The 23,657-nt window shown below is 44.4% G+C and overlaps 1 pseudogene; it reads right to left on the minus strand.

The window, feature by feature from the left end:
* Window positions 1–14,457: 14,457 nt before the first annotated feature.
* On the minus strand, window positions 14,458–14,966 carry LOC105730106 (small ribosomal subunit protein uS11-like; annotated as a pseudogene).
* Window positions 14,967–23,657: the final 8,691 nt, after the last annotated feature.

Raw genomic sequence — 23,657 nt, forward strand, 5'->3', positions numbered from 1 at the left:
TGGAAAAGGGCTATTGCAGCAGGCTTTAAACATGAAAACGGTTGCTGCAGACAAGGCCCTTCCAAAATGCAACCTTCAAGAGCAGATTCTTCAAGAATTTCTTCAAGAGCAGATTCTACATGGAGAGGTGGAGCAGAAGCAACGATGCTCAGGACACGGCTCTGGACCCCTGGCCCCACATCTGTGGGATTCTGAGTAGGAACCAGCATTTTAACAAGTTCTTCCATTTCTCAAGATTCTCCAGCACAGCTCCTCTGAAAGCCACTGAGTTAGAGGTCAAGAGGGTGGAGAACTTCAGAGACATACAAAGCAGCCTCACTTGACCCCACCAGGGTGGTGACCAGCCGTCCTGGTTCACCTGGGACAGAGTCCTGGGATGTGGGACTTTCAGTGTTAAAACCAGGAAGGTTCCAGGCAAACCAGGAAGCGTTGGTCACCCTAATTCTAAGGTTGCTAAGTGTAACAGATCCACAATGTCATGTCAAGCTGTTCTGTCTTTATCACATCTTTAGGGAACCTCTGGTTAGCCTGGGTCTTGTGACCTTCGCAACAGTTGGGGTGGATGAGGTGTGAATCTCTGCATTCCAGTAGAGGAAACTGACACCCAAGGAGCTTTAGGGATTTGCCTGAGATAGGAACAACCAGGCCTACTTTTCATCTGGGTCTGGATCTAGTCACTCAGGTGGGCTCAGACTTAACTCCCACACCACCAGTCAGTTCCCACAAGATGGTGTTCTAGTGAACAAGTCTGTCTATACCGGAACAGGGGTTTCATTCAACACCAGAATTTCCAAATTCTCTGAATATAGGAGGTGCTCGAAAAATATTTGTTGGCTCAACAAAAGGAGGAAAAACTCAATGAAGCCTCACTCAAAATACACATGGGTGGTTATTTTTCCATGTCGCTTCTTTGCTCTGCTCTAAACTCCATGAATGTGGGATCGTGCCTGTCTGTCTGTCACAGTACCCATATCTACAAGAACGTCAGGGACAGTGTGGTACACAATACAGGCTTGCTGGATTTGTTGACTTGAAGGCAAGGTGTAGGCTTTAGGTCAAAGTAGTTGATTTTGGCTACCTGGGACACATAACAGAATGTGCTCTTGGAGCAAAGTCCGTGACACTGTAATAGTTCACCCTGATGGGAACTGCTTGGGTCTTAGGACAACAAAATCCTATTCTAAGGCTAGCTTTTCATGTGCAATACTGGGATGTTCTGAAGGAGGCCAGGCAGAGATTCCCACAAGGAAAAAGAGTGTCCAGCTTCTTTAACTTACAATTCTTGGCCCATCTCCTGGGTGCAGCTGAGCCATTGACTCTTGGCTGCTCATGGCATTTGGAATTTCTTGAGAACAAATCTGATTCAGAGAAAAGAATCTTTCACAGCTGATGTCCCAAACATTTTCCAAGCAAATTTGATCTGATTCATTTTCCCGGAGAGGTGCTGGGGTTTCCTTCACCTCTCTCTCTCTGGTCCTCATCTCTGGGGCAGAGGCCAAGCCCTCAACATCTCAGCAGAGTTGGAAACTTGAATTAATAATATTTTTGGTTGAAAAAGGAATTGGTGGCATCAAGCCCAGTTATGATGATGAAATACAGAAATGGATGAATACAAAACATGATGCATAGACTAAAGGAGAGAGGCTGGAGTAAGGCAAGGAGACATTCCCAGCTAAACACCTTGGTCTCTGCAGACAAAGCAGCAGCCAGCGTGTGCAGTGTTGAAGAATTACTACAAATGGGACCCTCCCCAGTGTGAATGGTTCTTACCACTCTCAAAGTCAGACTACAAACAAAGATAAAATCATGCAGAATTTTTTTTTTTGCCAAGACTGGAAAACTTGTGTTTTACCATTAAACCAAGGGGAGTTTTGATTACATCTAGTGATATAAAATAAAATTATATGGGTCCGGTGGCTCACACCTATAATCCCAGCACTTTGGGAGGCTGAGGCAGGAGGACTGCTTGAGACCAGGAGTTTGAGAACAGCCTGGATAACATGGAATGATCTCATCCTACCAAAAATGAAAAATTTTAGAAAAAATGTAAAAATTAACTTAGCATGGTGGCTCATACCTGTAGTCCTAGCTACTGGAAAGGTTGAGGCAGGAGGATTGCTTGAGCTCAGGCGTTCAAGGCTGCAGTGAGCTATGACTGCACCACTGAATACTAGCCTGGATGACAGAGAGAGACTTGGCTTGGATTTGGCTGCTGCCTGCGTCTGGATTTTTGGGGGTGAGAAAAAGCTTCCTATGGAGTTGGGCATGCTTCTAATAAGTTGGAGGCATCTTCAGGTCCCTAGATGTGGTATTATTAAATTATATGCAGTAACTAATTTTTTTAACCTTTGCTGGGTCAAGAGCCCTTTTGAAATATAAACACAAAATTTTATCTAAAGATCTGAATTTCTTTTTTTAAAAAACTATTTATTTAACTTTAGGTGCATACTATATCTGGCATTTCTCCCCTACCCAGTGTGTGATGCTCCTCTCCCTGAGTCCGCATGTTCTCATTGTTCAACACCCACCTATGAGTGAGAACATGCGGTGTTTGGCTTTCTGTTCTTGTGTCAGTTTGCTGAGAATGATGAAGATCTGAATTTCTGTTCCCCACGTGCAGATCTCTGAGCCTCTAGACAGACACCTTGCCTATCTTTGAGCATCATTCATGCGGTGTCAGTTTACTTCCCCATCTGTTCTTGGACCTCAGTCTCCCCACTTGTGAAATGAAAGTGTTGGAGCCGATGATCTAATGTCCCATCAGCAGTGAGTAGATTCTACGGCTGGAGGTCCATGGATCTGTGTATTGGAAAGGCTGAGTGGCTTAGCAGAGTAGGACTAAGTTAGTGGGATTTTGGTCCAGAGACGCCACCTGAAGAGTTTCCCCAGAAGGCACCACCACCAAAAATAACTTGCATTTCTGTTCTTCTGTTCTTGCCACCTGACTGAGTGAAGCCTCTGGAATTACAGAAAAAAAAAAAAAAAAAAAAAAAAAAAAACAGTTGTAGAGCCACAGCTTGATAAATACAGGACACTGCGTCTCTTGCCAACTCGGTCAGTGCTTCCTCACTGTTTGCCTCCCAGCAACACTCAAGGGCACTCATTCTCCTCTATGAAGCCGGGGAGATCTGAGTTCTCTGTGATTAAGGGATGGGCTTTCTGGGCTGCCTCCGTCTGAACAGCAGCCACCCCCAGGGTGAGGCTTGAAGCTGCCCCGACGGACGCACTCTGGCTTTGGACACGCTGGAGTCTGGAGTCAGTTTACTCTGGATCAAGGCTCCTTTTAGATCTGCTGTGTTCAGAACAAAATGGGTCATTCCACCTTTTTTCTTGGTTTTTCCCTAGGGATGAGAGTCGTTTTACACCAGCATTTGCTGGCTTGAGGAGCATTTCAATAAAAAAAAAAAAAATATGTTAGCTGCACACACATACACAAATGAGTAAAACAGAGGAAATCTGAATATGGTCAGCAGGTTGGTGAATGTCTACTTCCTGGGTGTGTTATGATGTTAGAGTTATGCAAGACGCTGCACTGGGGAAGGGCACGTGGGGTCCTGGGTCTCTTTGTATTACTCCTCACAACTGCATCCTAATCTTCAAAGAAAAAGTTTAATTAAAACAATTAGTTGGTACTGACTATACGGTCCCAAGAACCATATTGTGCTTTTTTTTTTTTGACACGGAGTCTCACTATGTCGCCCAGGCTAGAGTGCAACAGCGTAATCTCAGCTCACTGCAACCTCCGCCTCCCAGGTTCAAGCAATTCTTCTGCCTCAGCCTCCTGAGTAGCTGGGACTACAGGCATACGCCACCACGGCCAGCTAATTTTTGTATTTTTAGTAGAGACAGGGTTTTACCATGTTGGTCAGGCTGGTCTTGAATTCCTGACTTTGTGATCCACCTGCCTCGGCCTCCCAAAGTGCTGGGATTACAGGCGTGAGCCACCGTGCCTGGCCCATATTGTGCTTTTTATTAAGGTCAGGATATAAATGAATTACATGCATTTGACAGACAAGTTCCACTTGTTTGCAGGGAACTTCCATAGCAAGGTTGGCATAATGTATGTACTGGAGTTTTTTTTTTTTTTTAATTGGGGGAAGAATTATAACCTCTTTGCTTAAATCCTATGGGCCCTTTCCCCCCACAGGTGTGTGTGTGCATGTGTGTGTGAGCCCATGCGTGTGTGCACACACACTCACACATGCCCATGCTTTCACAGGTGGATCATCAGCAGAGTCCACTCAAGCACCCACATAGAAGAGAGAAGAACAGAGCAAGGGAGACTTTGGCACCCCCGACGATCTTAATGTCCTGTCTCCAAGTGGAATACCTTGGCTTTTATCGGTTTCATATTTTGGATATGTGTTTAATGTTTCATTTGGAAAAGGTATTTTGCTGCTTTAAAAGCAATTTAAAATCCGCTGATGCATTAGATAAAAAAGAGCAGAGGATGAGATTTGGGGGACAGGACCTACCTTTAAGATCCCCGTCTGAGATTTACTGGCTAGGTAATTTTCCTCATTAAGCATCAATTTCCTCCTCTCTAAATCAGTTTTGGGAGGTGAGTAGGAAGGAACCCTGCTTCACAGGTGTGCTGTGTGAATTTAGTGCCTGTTCTGCCCCAGCGCAAAGTCTAGCCTGTTGTTTCCTTGGCACTGGACGAACCTTTGCTATCAGCTAGAGGAGGACCAGGAAGCCGGTCAAGGGGCATCAAGTCTGCTTTTCTGAAGTTGGCCTACCAATTCCTGTCCTTCCGCACCAGAGGGAAAGGAATCCATGACCCAGCACAGACCCTCCATTCTTTCTCTCTGCTGCCAAGAAGAAAATATGCTGACAAGCAGGGGGAAAAAATAACGCTTGTAAAACTTTCCCTACTCTTGGGGAATTTGCTTTGAAATTTGTGCCGGATAGAGTAATTAGTAAACTTGCTCTTAATAGTGTTGCAAAGATGTAATTTTTTCACACCTTCCCTGACTTTGACACTGCGGCTTTTGAAACTTCATTTTGCACTGTGCCTCATTGTTCTTTAATCTGCTGCACTCTGCATTGAGTATCACGGAAATTTCGCACTTACCATGTCAATAACATCTGGCAAAATTGCCACCTATTAAGAGTAAGTGTTCTTTTTTCTCCGGTGAGAAATGTGATGGTGTATTATATTGGTTTCCCTTGAGAGGCTAAGGAGACAATTTTAAAGCAGACAAATGCATTAAAGAAATAACCTGAACTCTAAGAAAAGGTTACGGAAAGTCAGAAACTTTTTTCCCCCTTGTTCTTGGTTTATTTATTTATTTATTGATGGGGAGGAGGGAGTACAAGCAGCTGCCTTACGAGGTGAAGGTGCTTTGTGCCTGCAATGACGCGCCCCTCTGTGTCGGAACCGGCTGCGTCTGCTGTGTCTTCTGGAACTGTATTTCTCCACCCAGCTCTAAGCTAAATCGGAGCACTTCCTCACCTAAGTCCTTCGTAGGGCAGTCCTGCTGAGGGTGGCACCAGGACCCTGCTCCTCTCAGCCATAGTGAGAAAGGCAATGAGAGGTGCCTTTGAGTCAGGCTCAACCACCTATTTGCTGGGTAGCATCGGGCACATCGTTGAACTTTCAGAACCTCTGTCTCCTCCTCTGGACAATGAGATCATTGCAGCTGCCCTTTAGCACTGGCCTGAGGATGGGGCGTGCTTACCAGGGGCCCACAGGTAAGCAGAGCCTGGTACTGTTGGGAGCTGAGGCATCGTTAACTCTCCAGTGCTTCTCTGTAGGTGTTTACTAGGAAGGCCAGGTTTCCTCTCTCCAAGGCTCAGCACTTGGGATTTGCAGACACCTGTGATGCAAGAATTCAAATCCCCAAATTACACATCAAAATGTCCCAGTGCGATTCCAGCAGGAAGGGGATCATCCCACCTCCTCTGCCCCTAGTCCTCAGGCTCATGGCCCCAGCAAGAGTGCCACCAAGCAGAACAGCCTCATGTTCTATCAGCTGCTCCCTAGTCACACAGAGGGAGGAAGGAGACATTCGCAAATAACCCTCATCTCCCACTCGGAGACATTCTCTGCCACTGGCATGTTGTCACCTGACTGGCTACTTTCTGAGTCTGAGGATGAGCTGGTGTGGCAGGGACTCCGCTCCCAGCATGCTCTGAGACAGAGGCAGGTAGGTGCACTGAGTCATCCTGAGGACAGCCGAGCAGTACTGAGCGACTGGCATTGGTCAGGTCCTGTTCTCAGTGTTCTCACTCATGGGAATCTCACAACCACCCTTAGGAGGTAGGAAGTCGTGTTGTCCCCATTCCACAGACGGGGAAATGGAGTCACAGAACCATTGAGTTTTGCCTGAGTTCTCACTAAGCAATTGCAGAATAAAGATCACAGGCCCTGGCCTGGCGTTTCAGGCTCACAGCACGGTCCCTTTCCCTTTCTGACTTGCGGCCCGCTCCTTTCCAACAAAGGACCTCCTTTCCCTCATAGAATATTCATTTCCTGAATATTCATGTTTTGTCCCTTTGTGTAATTTTCACGTATGTTATTTCCTCTGCCTAAAATCCCTTCCTGGGCTCTACTGTCTCATTCATTCATTCATCCATTTTTTTTTTTTTTTGAGACAGGGTGTCACTCTGTCACCCAGGCTGGACTGCAGTAGTGCCACCTCAGCTCACTGCAACCTCGACCTCTGGGACTAAAGTGGTCCTCTCACCTCAGCCTCCTGAGTAGGTGAGACCACAGGTGCATGCCACAATACTTGCTTAATATTTATTTTATTTTTCATAGAGATAAGGTCTTGCTATGTCACCCAGGCTGGTTTCAAACTCCTGGGCTCAAGCAATCCTCCTGCCTCAGCCTCCCAAAGAGCTGGGATTACAGGTATGAGCCACTGCACGTGGCCCCATTTATTTTTTTATTCAGTGAAGCTGTGTAGAAAGCTGTGGAAGACCAGGGATGTGTTTATTAACCTCTGTGCACCCAGTGCCGCCAATCTCTGCACTTAACTTTTGTGGAATATCGAATTCAGTAACGCAAACAAAACTTCCATTAAGGTCCCTAGGACTCAATAAGTTCAGAAGTCACAATTTGGCAGCCCATGAGCCACAAAGGCACCACAGATATGTATTGGTGAGCCCCCATAGGATGTTTAAATACTTGAATAGGGTGCTGACATATACAGACTTAGATTTTACAAGACAAACCCGGAGTTTGAACTTCTCCTGAATTCACTGAAGACTGTGGAAGCCCAGAGCCTGCATTTGAACATGGAAACTACTAGCCCTGTTATATGGAGCAGGCAGTCTGCATGCAGCCACTGGCCCTGTATATGGAGCAGGCAGTCTGCATGCAGCCACCGGCCCTGTTATATGGAGCAGGCAGTCTGCATGCAGCCACTGGCCCTGTTATATGGAGCAGGCAGTCTGCATGCAGCCACCGGCCCTGTTATATGGAGCAGGCAGTCTGCATGCAGCTACCGGCCCTGTTATATGAAGCAGGCAGTCTGCATGCAGCCACTGGCCCTGTTATATGGAGCAGGCAGTCTGCATGCAGCCACCGGCCCTGTTATATGGAGTAGGCAGTCTGCATGCAGCCACCGGCCCTGTTATATGGAGCAGGCAGTCTGCATGCAGCCACAGGCCCCAGCCCTCCCTGATGTCTTGTACCTTTTTTTACCCTTATTTAAGAAACCAGTTCGGCCCTTGAAGGAGGTATTTGAGTTCACAGCCATTGCAAAGAGTTACTTGAAACCCTCTAAGCAATCCTTACCTTATACACGATCATATGTTGAGCATACCTGCCTGGCACCAGGCCTGTGCCAGATGCCAGGGATGTAGAAACAAATGAGCACCATGTTTGTCTTAGATGGCATCTCCTACAGGCAGCCTTCCCTGATACCTAACTAGATTGGTGGCCCAGGCCAGATCCTCCTCAGAACCATGGGCTTACCTACCCTAACAATGATCACCATTAAAATTAAAATTAAAATTGCCAGTGTATGTGTCTGATCCACATGATAGACTGCAGTCTTTCATTATGGCAGCTGTGTCTTATTTATCTTTGAATTTCCAGCCCCATATGCAGGACCTGGTAGAGAGGTGGTTTCTGGTCCTGTTTATCTCATGAACAGATGCAGGAACGGATGAACAAAACTGAATCTACTGGACCCTTGACCACGCATCTCTGAACTAAAAGACTGAGAGAATAATGCTGTAAGTGGCTGCTCTAAAATTCCAATTCTCACTTGAAAACCATCAATATTTAGATGACTGTATTTTCTTTACAAATGCCCGCAATATTTTATGTCCTGATAGTATTTACAGTTGTCCTCAGAGATAACTAATTGGATTTGCCATCCAGCCTACAGGGAAAACGTATGGGGGATTGTCCCTCATTACTCAAATCGGAAGGTGATAGCTCACTCCTCAAACTTACGTCGCTGTGATTTGGGGAACGCCGAATAATGTCCCTGCTGTCACCCTGGTCTTTCTTTTGCATTTACCACTTGGACAGAGTTATTTGCATCTGAATTGAACCTGCATTAAAATTTTGAGTTTATGTACTGCTGGTGATAAACAGAGGTTCCAGAAACAGCCCTTAAGCTGTGGAAGCTCATCCCCCTTGTTTTCTGCGGGACACCCTCCTCAGTGACCTTCATAGCTCAGAGGTGACCCATCTCTTGTGTTTCCAAGGCCACTGGTACATTCCTCATGGCAGGATTTCATTCAAAATGAAAGCCAGGAGCAAGAACAGCGTTTCGTGAGATGCCAACATAGACTCAATCCTTTCTCTTCGTGTTGACTCCTCTTCCATTCCCAATATTCGTCCTTGCTCATTTACCTTCCTTGAAGTTTTCTTTTATTTTATTCTTTTTTTTTTTTTTTTTTTGGAGACAGAGTCTCCTGTCACCCAGGCTGGAGCACAGTGGCATGATCTTGGCCCACTGAAACCTCTGTCTCCCTGGTTCAAGCGATTTTCCTGCCTCAGCCTCCCAAGTAGCTGGGATGACAGATGTGTACCACCACACCCAGCTAAATTTTTGTATTTTCAGTAGAGACAGGGTTTCACCATGCTGGCCAGGCTGGTCTCAAATTCCTGACCTCGTGATCCACCCGCCTTGGCCTTCCCAAGTTCTGGGATTACAGGTGTGAGCCACTGCACCTGGTCAAATTTTTCTAAGCCTTTAAATTTTTTCCTTTTTCTCCTTAGGAAAAGAAATAAAATGCAATGAATTACATTGAAGTATTTCTTTTGTTGACTCCTTCACTGAACTTCATCTCTCTGAGGATAGGGATTGTGTCAAAATTTACGTTTTACCAGTGTGTCCAGCATGGTGTGACAATGTGATCAACAAAAGAGGAAAGAAAGAAAAGAAAGAAAGAAAAGAAAGAAAGAAAGAAAGAAAAGAAAAAAAGAAAGAAAGGAAGATAGAAAGAAAGGAAGGAAGGAAAGGGGGAGGGAAGGAGGGAGACAGGGAGGGAGACAGGGAGGGAGGGAGAGTGAATGATACAAATCTGACTTTTGCCATGGATCAAGGTCTCTGTGCAAGCCAAAGATTGCTCTAGTCTTACTGCGTCTATTATTTCATTTAATCGTTACAACTCTATGTATGTAACAGGCATTATTGTTGTTGCTATTATTATTATTTCTATTAATACTATTGTTATTTCATTGGTAAGGAAACTGAAGTGCAGAGAAATCAGATGACTTTCCCAAGGTCAATAGTTGCAGAGACAAGATGAAACCGTGGGTGCCCAACTCCAGAGCACACACACGCAATTCAACGCTCATTATAGAAATGTTAGGGACCCATCTTTTGTGTGCATGTGTACGTCTAATGTAATTGGTTGTAACTTGAATGTTGTAAGCCCAGGAGATGGGATTGTCTCTGATTCCAAAACCAGGTATATCCTGTATCTGCTCACTTTGATGTCACTAAATGTAGTGGACACACTGTTGGGGCTGGGAACGGCCAAACCCAGGGCACTGTAATGCAGGGGCCTTGTGGGATGCGGCTTTCTGAGCTCCAGGACCCACATTTTTCTGACACCTTTCTCTCAGGTGTTCCATGTTCTCTCTGACTGTTGACCCTTTTCCCTGAACTCCTGCAAAGATCTATTAGGGTTAGAGTTTGGTCTCTGGGGGCAGGCAGGGTATTCACACAGCCTAGAAATCCATGTGATCAAACTCCCTTTGGAGAAGATGAGGAAAAAAAATCATTCACATTTGAAGATGGAAGTACACTTTGACCACCAACATAAAACTCTCACAAACAACAGTTACTAGGTGAAAGCAAGATTCTGCCTATCTTTAGATACTGAGGATTATGAAAGGCAGAATTCTAAGATGTATCTCAGGATTCCTGTCCTCCTGGCGTACATACACACCCTATAAACTTTCTTCCTCTTGAATGGGACAGAGCCTGTGAATACAATTCATGCTGCTTCACTGAGGAGGTTACACTGCTAGATGAAGGAGTTTTAAAGCTGTAATTAATGTTCTCAATCAGTTGACTTATGGTTAATCAAAAGGGAGAGATGGTCCTAGGTGGGCCTTACATGATCCAGTGGGCTTTTAAAAGCAGAGATTATCCTGCTGGCCTGGAGGAATCTTCTTTCCATTTTGTGATGGATCTATGGATGAGAGCAGGGGACAAGGAGATAAGAGCAGGGGACAAGGAGATGAGCAGAGCCCCACAACCACAAGGAACTGAATTCTGTCAACAACCAATGAGCTTGGAAGAGAAATCTGAGCCTTAGATGAGATCACAGCTCTGGCTGACAACTGCACCTTGGTTTTAGTTTGGCAAGACCAAGAAAAGGACCCATCAAGCTGCTGGCAGACTGATCACTGAGGGAAACTGTGAGTAATTAATTAATATGTATTGTTTTAAGCTAGTAAGTTTGTGGTAATTTATTGCATAGCAATAAAAAAGTAATTGAGATGCTATGGTCTGAATGTTGGTGTCTGTATTAGTCTGTTTTCACACTGCTATAAAGAACAACCTGAGACTGGGTAATTTATAAAGGAAAGAAGTTTAATTGACTCACATTTCCATGTAGCTGGGGAGGCCTCAGGAAACTTACAGTCATGGAGGAAGATGAAGGGGAAGCAAGGCACATCTTACATGGCAGCAGGAGAGAGACAGAGAGAGGTGGGGGAGGACTGCCAAACACTTTAAAACCATCAGCTCTGTTGAGAACACACTCACTACCATGAGAACAGTATGGGGTAAACTGTCCCCATGATCCAATCACCTCCCACCAGGTCCCTCCCCTGAAACATGGAAAGTGCATTTTGCTAGGACAGGATTCGGTTAACACCAGCACAATTCACTTAGAAGACACCTCCTTCCATCTCCTCAATAATCCAATTCTAATTCACAATTGGAGGTAGGAATTTAACTTTCAAGGATGATATATGCTACACCTTCTGCCTGATTTGCATAAGGGTCCTTTGTGCTGAAGAAGCCCTGGTGTGGTCCAGGGAGGTGCCACAAAGATACCCCATCCAGAGACAGTGAGGGCACTGGCTGCTCTTCAAAGTCAAGGAGGCCACATGTGAGTATTTATTCTGATGTCTTTGGATGAGGACAGGCAGGTCCAGGGTGGTACATCCAAATGGTATCATGAAGCAGGATTGAATTCATTTATTCACAGAAACACTTATTGAACACATAGTAAGCATAGGGCAGTGTAGCAGACCCTAGGGGTGGAAGTGCAAATAAAAGATTGTGGGGGGTCTCTGAGGGATTACATTCTGAGGAGGAAGATGGTCTTTGAAATAACCAATTACCACACAGAGTAGTGGACACCAGAGAGCTCTGTCCTGGGTGAACTCAAAGACGGAAGGGTGGGATGGTCAGGAATGGTTTCATGGAGAGACACAAGGGGTCTTTGCCTTGAAAGAAGAAGAACAGTCTCTGGGAGGGGAGGTTGAGGGGAGTGGGTCTTGATTAGCGAAGAGAACAATGTCTACAGATGTTCTCTGTATTGTGGAGATCCCAGAGAATCTGTTGAAAACTCTAGATTCTCTCCTAGGATCCATGCCTATGAACATCAATGTTTGCCTACAATTTCAGAGTTTCTCAAGTTGTCGACAAGCTCCTTCTCTTCTGAGAGGCCCTTAAAGTTTCTATTTACTCCACGTTTTTCTTGGGAGAGCCTTGTCTAGCCTGGGAGCCTCTGGGAAGATCCTGGGACCACTGTGCCCAGAGCTTCCTTGCACCCATAGGAGTCAGCATCCCACCATTTCCTGATTGGCTGTGGTTTGCCCACACCCGTGGGGAAGCTGGCTCCATTGCCAGGTATTTCTAGGAGCCCCAAAGGGTGAGGCAGGGTGTGCTCCAAAGTGTCTCTGCCGAAGCATGTCAGCCAGTGAGATGTGGGGGTGGCAGCCTCCTCCACAAACGCTATGTCACCTCTTGAGGGACACGGGGTTGACTCTCCACGCACTAGCTCGGGGGGTACACCATTCTGTCAGTCAAAGATGCCTTCATTCGTATCCTGCGATTACTTTTCTCTTAATTTGTCTTAGTTCCTCTTTCTCTGTCTGACTGCTGATTGTTCAGTTTCTGCCAAGCAGGAGAGAAAAGCCTGAAATGAACCCAGAACTTCTGCAGTGTAAGGCAGGAATATAATTGAACAGGTCTGTGAAGAATCCTGACAGCACCTCTAGTACTGGGCTATGCTCCATGCAAGGCATGAGAGACGTGTTTCCTGGATTGCAGTGCTGACCTAGGTTGGCTCCGGAATTGTCGTTGGCTCCCTTGTACCACATGAAACACGTTTGGTCGTGGAGCTTTTTATTCTCCATAGTACAGAAGAGATCAGGCTCATTATTAACAAAAACAACATAAGCAAATAATTTTTGAAGGCTGGGAAGGTAAGGTGAAAGGAACAAGAGGAGTTATAGAACTTGATAAACATTTCAAGCTTGTGCTCACCTTAAGGCCACGTGCTGCTCCCAGCCTAGGACTCTGACCTCTGATCTCCACTTGCCAGGGTCTCTCTTGTCACTGGAGTGTTACCTCCAATGCCACTGCTCCCTTGACCAGGAGATCGAAATTTGTCCTAACTATCCAAGTACTCTCAGCCAAATCATGAGGTGTCATTTCCCTCTTTGCACCTACTGAAAACTCAGATGACCTCATTCTTTCATATCTTTGCATTTTCGTTTTCTCTCCTCTTCCAAAGAGAACACAAGCCCATCTTGTAGCACCAGTGCCTGCAACAGACACACAATAGTTATTTACTGGAAAGAAATGGCTGGACATTCTGGTTTACTTGCTGGGGTTCCGGGGCCCCAGACCAGCCTTGACGAGTCTCTGACTTTTAATTTCTCAGCACTTACCTCTCTTCTTCATTTGGTCTCCTCTTTTCAACACCCATCCCCCACTGATACACAATTGTGCACACATTCACATACACAAAGACACACAAACACATATAAGCACATTCATATGAACACATAAATACACATAAAACACACTCATACAAGCAAACACACACAATTACACACAACCAAACAGCACGTATAAACACACACACACACTCATGCAGAGAAGGAAGCCATCACTACTTCAATCAGGAATTACGTCAAAGAACGATTTCGCCACAAGAGCCTAAGTTGGGGAAGGTGACGGATGAGTGGCAGGCAGGGGCTTTGGGGTGGAGGTGAGGGAGTTGTCTTTCTTGCAGAGCCAATGGGTCAGGGATCCGTGGAGACAAAACCAGCCTCAACTTCTTTAGTTTCACTGTTCCTAAAGATAACCTACATTCTCAACACGTTAAAAAAAAGATAGAAATATCTTCTAAGATTTTGCATGCAAGCCTTGCTATGTTTTTATGAGTGGGAGAGGCAGGGCTAAAGCTGATGAACAGTAGTGTTTTAAATTAACTTCTGAACTTTATAGAAGCTGTAATGATCTGTTTGTCTGTCTTTATCAGCCTTGTAATAGCCAAGTAGAGGGTCAAGGCTTGAGCCTTTAACATCCCATTATGCATCTGGGAAAGACTTCTGCCAGGGTCATTACTGCTTAATTTTACCTTCTTCTTCTTCCAGTGACTTTATCAGGCCGTAAGAGGAGCCTTAAGTGGCTCATCGGTGATGGCGGGTCCCGCCCCTGTGACAGCTCCTGCCCTGACAGTTACCCTGATGGGCAGGAACTGAGATGTCTCCTGGTAGAGAAAAGTTAAGGGAGTCTAAATCCCTTTTGTGATTTGGTAGAAAATCTCGCTTTTGTGTGGTCCTGCTGGTTTTTAGCACGGCCATTTCTAGTGCCCTCTTTCAGGTTTCCACCTCCCAAGATCCTCCTAAGGTTTTTCTATATATGCGATGCTTTCCTGGGTGGCAGGATGGTGTCTGGAACGAGGTCTGAATGGGTGATGTACATTACCACACCTGTCTGTTCCTCAGTTTCCCTAGCTATAAAAACAGGATAGTGACCATTAATTTTTCTTTTTTTTCTTTTTTACATGAAGCCAATTTATTAACAGAAAACATTTTGAGGAGTCTTGTTCACAGACGGCAACCACGGCGACCCCCCTTCCTGTGGGTGCTGTCAGAGGGGATGGGGATGACGTCCTCAATCCACCCGATCTTCATACCCGAGCGGGCAAGCGCTCTGAGGGCCGACTGGGCTCCAGGTCCAGGGGTCCTGGTCCTATTTCCTCCTGTGGCCTGGAGTTTGATGTGTAGGGCAGTGATACCCAGCTCCTTGCACCTCTGGGCCACATCCTGGCAGCCAACATAGCAGCATATGGCGAGGATTCATCTCGGCCTGCCTTCTCCTTCGTCCCACCATCACATGGCAGATGGTCTCTTTCCAGAAAGATCAGTGACATGGGCACAAGTGTCATTGAAGGATGAAAAGATATGGCGGACACCAAATGCATTCTCTCCTTCAGCCACCTGAGGTCCAAGGCTGATGACCTGTTCTTCCTTCTTTTCCTTCCCCTTTCGAGGTGCCATTTCTGCATGTCGTCTCTGGACTCCACACTGGAAAGGCCCACTAATTTTTTTTTTCTGTAGGCCCTTCAGACGATTGAAAGAAATCACTGGTGGCAAAATGCTTTGCAAACCGTGGTGGGTTGAATGTTGACGAAGGTAAAAACAGCATTGCCTCGTTTCTGTCCTCTGTGCCTTTATCCCCCCCTGCCCCCAATAGTGGATCACAGTCCTGCCTTTTTCTACTTTGCTGGCACCTTGACACACAGGGCCTTACAGCTTGCATGTCCAACTCTTCTGGGTGGATTATACCCCATTGATTACCCCATCGCGTGTTTGACTGTCCTGCGCCATTGGACCCAGTGGTTCCTGAGGGCAAGGTTTGAGGCTTCCTCACCCCTGAATCCTCAGGGCCTGGCAGGGGCCTGGAGTTCACACTGTGCATGTTTTTGTGGTAACAGAGCAACCCACATGCATTTGTGTATTTTCTGTAGGAGGGTGAGATCGAGGAGATCGGGTCATCTTGGGGACACCCCTATATGGAAGGTCCTTGGCTTGGTGGCTTACATCATTATCTCCTTGTAAGTGATTTTTTTCATTTTGCAGAGGAGGAGACTGTGACTGAGGATGATTAAGCACCTTTTCCAGGGATGAACACCTCTGCAGCTCTCTTCCGAGCATCACCTTCATAGAGACAACTGCCTTCCTGCCGCCCCTGTGAGCATTTCTCAGCCTCTGGAGATCGTTGTGTCCAAAAGTGAGCAGGCGGTCCGTGCCGCCCATTACCTCCAGCTTTTCCTGCTACCTTAAATGGGACCTCTATCCACCTGCGTTTATGTCAGGTCCCCCACCTGTGGTCCGCACTACAGGTGCAGGAGTCCACCCACCTCTCACCGCCTGCACGGAGGCCGCCATCGGTCACCTGAGCTCCACGTCTCTTTGCTTCCCCTCTTGCCATTCACAAATCCCTTCCTCATACTGTGGTAATGTTTTCAGAGTATGCATCAGCTGAAGTCCCTTCCTTGACCAAATAAAACTATTTGCAAGTTTCTCGTTCTTCCCACAAATGACTCTCCCTGATCTGTCTCCCATTCTAGCCTCCTCCCATGTCACCCTTCAACCTGTTAACTAGCCTCACTGGTCCTCTCTCCCTTCTCTGAAAGTCCCTTGTTTCTTTACAAATTGCCCTCTTCCTTGGCTGGGCACGGTGGCTCACGCCAGTAATCCCAGAACTTTGGGAGGCCAAGGCAGGCAGATCACCTGAGGTCTGGAGGTTGAGACCAGCCTGGCCAACATGGGGAAGCCCTGTCTCTGCTAAAAATATAAAAATTAGCAGGGCGTGGTGGTGTGCACCTGTAGTCCCAGCTACTTGGGAAGCTGAGGAACAAGAATCGCTTGAACCTGGGAGTTGGAGGTTGCAATGAGCAGAGACTGTGCCACTGCACTCCAGCTTGGGTGACAGAGTGAGACTCTGTCTTAAAAAAAAAAAGTCCTCTTTCCTGATACAGGTCCCCTGGCTCTTCGATGTGATTTCTCTAGCAGCAATATTGGAATTATTAATAGGAAAGCCTTTTTAAGTGTGATGCAAAATCCAGAAGCCCAAAAAGTAGATTGATGGATTTTTCTTTCTATAAATGTATAACTCCTGTCTTGCAACCTATGTGGTATATGTCATACTAGTTTCTTTCATATATAAGAGCTCTTGCAAATCATTAATATAGCAAAACAATCCAATGGAAAAATACTGAAATAACTTTAGTAGACAATTGACAAAAAGGAAAGGAATTACTATTTAAAATAGATTTTTGATTTGTTCCTAATAAGGAAAATGCAACATGCAAATAGCAGTGGGGGAATGGGAAGCAGACTGTGTAGATGTGGTGTCTGTGCGTGGTCAGTTAGTGCATCCTTTCTGCAAGACGAATTGGGGGCTTGTGTCAGACGGCATGATTCACACTCTTTAACCTGGTGGCTCCACTTTGGCACGTTAGCTTTTTGAGGTACTTACACAGATTCACAAATGTGCTTCTTGTGACTTTGTTTAGGATAGTGATTCATTGGAAATGATCTAACTTACATTTGTAGATTAAATAAAACATCAAATATTCTTACAATGCAATACCATGCAGCCCCTAAAAAGAAAGACGAAGATCTATGTAGCTGCTGACATGAAATGATCTCTAAGATGTATTTTTAATTAAAAAAAGAAAACTACAGGCTGGGCAAGGGGGCTCACCCTTGTAATCCCAGTACTTTGGGAGGCTGAGGCAGGCAGAACACCTGAGGTCGGGAGTTCAAGGCTAGCCTGGCCAGCACGGCAAAAACCTGTCTTTACTAAAAATGCAAAAATTAGCCTGGCATGGTTGCAAGTGCCTACAATACCAGCTACTTGGGAGGCTGAGGTAGGAGAATCGCTTGAACCTGGGAGGTGGAGGTTGCAGTGAGCTGAGATCATGCCATTGCGCTCCAGCCTACATGACAGAGCGAGACGCCATCTCAAAAAAAGAAATGTACAGAACAGTGTGCCCACTTTGTTACCACTCATGGGTGGGAAATGCTAGTGCTTTTTGAAGGAAAAAGGTAGTGAAAGGAGGTGCTTCACTTTTGTACTGCCAATTTTTCTTTTAAACAATATATGTGATTTATCTAAACAAAATAAAAATTGGTATTAATTTTATAATAATATATCAAATGATGTAAATCGATATTGTTTATATATGTAAATGTATTTCTATAATTACATAATCTATCATATCATGCATGTACCTATAATAGGGCGTAAGTGTGGCTACGCCATGTTATAGGCTACAGTTATAGTATGATGTACAGCTCTGGCTAATGTTATATGCCAAAGCCGTAGTCATGTCCTATTGTATGTATATATGTAAATAATAACATAAGTATATATAGGTATGCAAATATTTACATTTATACTCGAAACAGATAAAAACTGTAAGCAAATATAATGAAAAGTTAATTTTGGTTTTCTCTGGGTGGTGAAACTATAAGTAGTTTTTTTTTCTTTCAATGTTTTTGTGCATACATATTTTTAAATTTGCATTGTAAATATTTGTGTATATGTGTGTATATATGTGTGTATGTATATATGTGTGTGTATACATATAGTCAGCATAGATTATATAGGCCGTTTAGTTCTCATGTTTAGTTTTCCTTTCTTACTTCTGCCTGTTTTAAAAAATCCTAAGAATATAATTCTACATGCTTACATAAATATACTGTTACATTTCTACCTGCCAAAGCAATTTCATATTAATTATTTCTTCTGGGTGTCCCATTGCTCTGGAGGTAGCTAGAATGTACGTGAATACTACCATTTTACAGATGAGTAAACTGAAGTTCACTCCAGTTCAATGGAAGGATATGAGGCAGAGCCAGGGACTGTTGGCCAACTTGGTTTTAGGCTGATGATGGACTGGGCTCCAGGGAGCAGCAAGGGCTCTGCCAGCCTTGCATTCCACCTGTGCCCTGTTGCAGGACCCTCCAAGGAGCCGCGCCTTCCAGGAGTACCAGGAGGAGGGTAAAGGGGTGCCCACTGTGGGCACATTGAGGCTCCTTGCTTTTTTCTTTTCTCCACTGCATCAATGTATTTTTTAAAAAATCATCATCATAGATCAGAAAACACATGAACGTATTGCATATAAATGTAATGAAAAACTGGAGAACACACTATTTCCTAAAAAATCTTAATTGCATTTTTTTATCTTCTTTTTGTAAATTAAAGAAAAACAAAAACAAAAAAAGCCTCGGGTCTCTGAAACAGCTTCCCTTTCGACCCGTGCAGGTCACATTTACGTGTAATTCTTAAATTGGTGGTTGAGCCTGCATTTTGGCATTTACCCTCCCCAAATCCCTCAAGGAGGGAGCTTCATCATTAGCCTCAGATCACATCAGTCTCGTGCTCAAAGCTCTCCGCTCGCTTGCATCTTACTGGGTGTAAAACCAAAGTCCTTGCAATGACCTTTGAGCTCCTGCGTGATCTCCCTCACCTCTGCCTCCCTATAATTTGATCATTCTGCTCCAAACAGTCCCCCGTGCTCTTGTTGAACACGCCGAGCAGGCTCTGCCCTAGGCTTTGAACTTGCTTCTCCCTCTACTTGGATATCTTTTCCCCCAGAGGGACACGTGGCTTCTTCCCTTGCTTCTTTTTGTCCTTACTGAAAAGTCCCCTGTCGTATGAACACTTTCTTAACCTCCGTGTGCATAATAGTAACATACCACACCACCCTGGGACTCCACAGGACTCTACATTTCCTTTCATGATTTATTTTCTCTCATAGTGTGTATCCCCATGTGGCATGGTGTATGTTATCTCCCGCCCCACGGATGGCCGGAATGGAAACCTCACGAGGACAGGGATGGTATCTTTCGGGCTCATTGCCAGCATGCAGGACTGTACAGACGATGGAGATAGTAAACGATGCAAAATTGATTTTAAATTGTTTGGTGCTGTGCCAGAGGGAGTGATTATTCTCACTATTCCGCTTCCTCTGACCTCTGAACGCCTGCTGGAATGATCTGGACCGCTCTGTTTGGCATTTTAATTGTATACTGTCTCCTGTTACAGCTTCAAAGTGTTCTAATTTTACGTATTTGCTTATTTGGTAAACATGTATTCAGCTTCACCTGTATATACCAAGCGCCTCAAAAACCCGAAATCGTTCCTTAAGACCAGGGAACAGATAACAGGCTGACAGCACGCCGATTTTGTTTTTTCATCCCACACTTCATACCTAGGACAGTGCAAGTGGAGAGTCAGTCCTCAAGAAAACAGAACAAAAACGCGAGTCACTGGTCTATGCACATTCAGTAAGCTCCCCCGGTACCAAATGCTTGTGGGTTAATGAATTAGGAACATCAGTTTTCTTGGTGCAAATATGCTCCCAGCTTAGTTAAGAGGTTCTTCAGTTTGAATTTGTTTGGATGAAAACAAGATGGTTCCAAATTTCTGTGTAAATCTGAAACCAGACAAGTTTCACACAGTTGCACATTTCAAAAAAAAAAAAAAAAAGTTCTGCTCCCGTTTGGTAAGTATTCTGTGTATCTGAAAGGAGAAAAAACACACACACACCCTTGTAGTTTCCAATTGCAAAATGAGTCTTTCTTTCCTCTCCAAAACCCTTTATGTGCCGTGAGTTGGTGAGTGTACACCGGCTTCCTGGTATGTGTGTGCAGCCCTGGGATGCTACAAGTCACGTTTGTGACATGTCGGCTCTGGGAAATGCTGTGGAACCTGTCAGAACAAGCCTCTCCACGTAAATACAAAATGCTCTTTTTCACCCAAGTGGCCACGAGCCTTTATTTGGGGCTTAAACCCCAGCTAGGCCTATATGAACAGCGTATATTAGGAGCTCTTCCTACACACATACACATACACACACACACACACACACACACACACACATCTTTATCTTTCTGTCATTCTCTGCTTTAACTACATTCTGAAAACCTGGAGGTATGCCAATCTTTTTTTTTTCCAAAGAGGAAAAAAATCAAAAGTTTTTTGGTAATTGAAATTCATGACAAATTACAGACAGTTTTTTTTTTCTTTCTTTTTTAGAACAACGTGTTCTTAGAAAAGTGTCTACTTACTGAAAGAAAAAGCGTGGAAGCCGTGTGCACCAGTGGACGTGATGTCGTGACTCATGGCTGCTCTGGGCTGACGGGGACCAGTGTCTGACCTCTAAGTCACAGTCACGGGAAGACTAGTGTTGGATGCCAGGTGGTAGGGTGGTATCAGAGAAAACGGGCAGTCCTTTTGTTTTGCACCTGTGTTCTTTTGCTGTGGGCAAGGTGGGCCCAGGTAAAGCTGGCGTGGGTGAGCAAGCGGTCCCTGGTTTTAGTGGATTAGTTATTCCAGTAATACGCTACATCCTGTTCACAGCCAAATGAGGTGGCCCCCTCCAATTTAGCCCTCAGGCAGATTTCAAGAAAATCCTGCAGTCCAATATAATCGATGATTTCATATCCGAGAAAAGGTTTTTGTGTTTTTATTTTGTTCAAGTGCTTGCTTTAGGACTGATACTACCATGGCTTTTAATAGCCTCCTTTGATAAATTTTCTCCCAGAAGAGATGTTTTTTGTTGTTGTTTTCAAGGCTACACAAAGAACATAACTTTGGTTTACTAATGGAAACCTTCTAGCTACTGGTTAATTCATTACTGCACAGTACAATTTTAAAAGTCAAGGACAATGTGCTTCTTTGTTTTTAATTTCTTTGCATATGTGATTGTGTGTGCACATGTCAGCAACCTTTTACTTTAAAGAGATATGCAAGTCTCCATGAATTGTTAAACTTTCACTTGTTTTTGTGACCACTTAAATTTATAGGTAAATATGTGTACATTTGGGAAAAACTTTTTTCCACTGTTCTAATTCCTTTCTTCAGAACTTTCCTAAGACTACAGCAGAGATGCTGAGAGGGCTGGGACCTGGGTGCGAGAATTGAGGATGCACCTCGGGTGCAAAATTTAATGGGGTGCCAGAAAGCCAGTCATCAAGAAAAATGATAATTTCATACAATGTTTAAAAAAAATAAAATGAACACACCAAAATTCATGAAGAACAAAATATTCAAATTTTAAAGAAAGGCAGGATCTGATTCTGTCCACTGATTTTTAGAAGAATGAAATGTATGTGCAGGCTGATAGCTCAAAGACAATTTGGGGAAACATCTTGCAAAGAATCTATCATCACAGATTTTTATCCTGGGAGACAATGTTCCCTGCCACCGCAGGGATAAGTTTTCACAGCTGAATTTCTCCCGCTTCGCTCTTACAGTTTCCCCATGGAAGTTTGAGCATTCCTAGCCAAAACTGTTTTCCAGTCCCGGACAAATACTTTTTATTTCTGAAAGCATCTCGCAGGGGGAGCTAGGGAGTAACACACTGCTCAAAGATGTTCTTTATAAAGGGACTTTTTGTGTTGTTGCTGGATTTTGATAGCAACTTTTGAGTAGGGCCGAGCAGCCTTTGCAGGAATGGGTGGATGGCGGCTAAGGTCATTGTCAAGGACTTGGGATCAATTAGTATGCAGATCAGAGCCAAGGAGTTCAAAGGTATTGTTCCAATTCAATCACATTAGCCAGGGCAGAGATGAACAAACAGCACGACCTTAATCACCAAGCCTTACCCATTCACTGGGGGTGTGTGTGAGAAAGCGAGACGTACTAGGGTCTGGCCAACTGTGTGAAGATATGAGAAAGCTGACCCCCAAGCCTTATTATTTGTAAAATATAATATGTACCTTTTCTTCCGTGCCTATTTGCGGGAGAATTTAATTGAAGGTGAATAAACTGGCTCTGTATTTCAATGCATGCCTTCACACATACCCAGACACATTAAAATGTCTTGCAAAAACCAAAAATCTCACTAGTATAATGCCAAAGTAAGTTCTTGTCCCTCTTACTTGCAGACAATCCTATTCAAAATGTGCACAATTCTTTCAAGTCCCCCAAGTGAGAGGACTTGGAATTCCACATTCTAAAATACAATCTCTGCAGTCTAAATATACCTTTCAACTGTGTGGTTAGAACTATCATGGAGATAAATGAAGAAATTTTGAATTTTTAAAACATCACAGGAAGAATTCTTCCCCCTTCCCTCTCTTCTCGAAGGAAAACCCAATAATTTTCCTGATTTGCCGATGTCATGCATTGGAATGTGGGCAAACCAACAGCCACCCCGCATCGCCCGTGTCCTTAAAACATACAGCACGGAAGAGTAGGGACACAGATGCATAGTGTAAATATGCAGGTTCCATCTATAATTATATCTACAGCACACATGAGATACTTCTATGGTTTGGGTGGAAATGAGGAACGACACGGGGATTAGCCTTTGACAAAATGTGACATTTAAACAGGTTCACCTGGTTCTGAAACCCTTTGCCCTCCGAGTCGCTGTTTATCTGCGTTCACATGTAAGTTTGCTGCATCAATTTGGATAAACATTTGCTAAACCCAACAATGACTTCCATTGGAGTGGATTACCCCGGGAAGCTGTAGGCTGCACCCGGGGAGAATGCCGCCTCCTTATCTTCATTTCCATCTAAAATCAAACATGATCCGGTAACTAAGGTTTTCCGAATCCAGTCTCTGCCCCCACCTCCGGCCCTGGGAAGACAGTTAATCATAGCTGGCGAAGATGAAAGACGCGCGGGGAAACGCAACTCTAGCAGGCAAAGCTGCACCCCAGGGGGTCATGAATGCTGAGGGAGGAACCATGATTCCTTGATGCAATAACATATTGAGACACTTTCGGCTTTACACTCGCTATCAAGTAAATATAGGACATCTCACCCATGAAGGGTGATTATCGCTCCTGAAAGGAGGAAACGACTTATTAAGGTCTTGTTCAGGAGCAAGAGAAAGATAAGAATCATTATTGATAGAGAGAAACAATCTGGGATTTTCCCTATAAAAACATATTTCCCCTTAAGACTGTTTTGGCAGTTGGGTTATTATTATTATCATTATTATTCATATTGGTCTGAAATTGACTGTGCTTTCAAAGCAGTTCTAATAAGTAGAGGTTTCAAAAGATAACTTTTCCCATCGCATCTCCCGTCATATATTGTTAGCAGCACTTTCATCTGTAATGCAATTAAAGACATTTTAAAATGTAAATCTGTTACCCAGTCCCATAAAAATATTCATTCACTGTTTGGCATTTTATTTGAAAATATTAAGCCACTAAAACAAAACAAAACAAAACAA

This window comes from Aotus nancymaae, unplaced genomic scaffold, assembly GCF_030222135.1.
Source record: "Aotus nancymaae isolate 86718 unplaced genomic scaffold, 86718_ANA_hifiasm-v0.15.2.pri h1tg000011l, whole genome shotgun sequence".
Classification (NCBI taxonomy): domain Eukaryota; kingdom Metazoa; phylum Chordata; class Mammalia; order Primates; family Aotidae; genus Aotus; species Aotus nancymaae.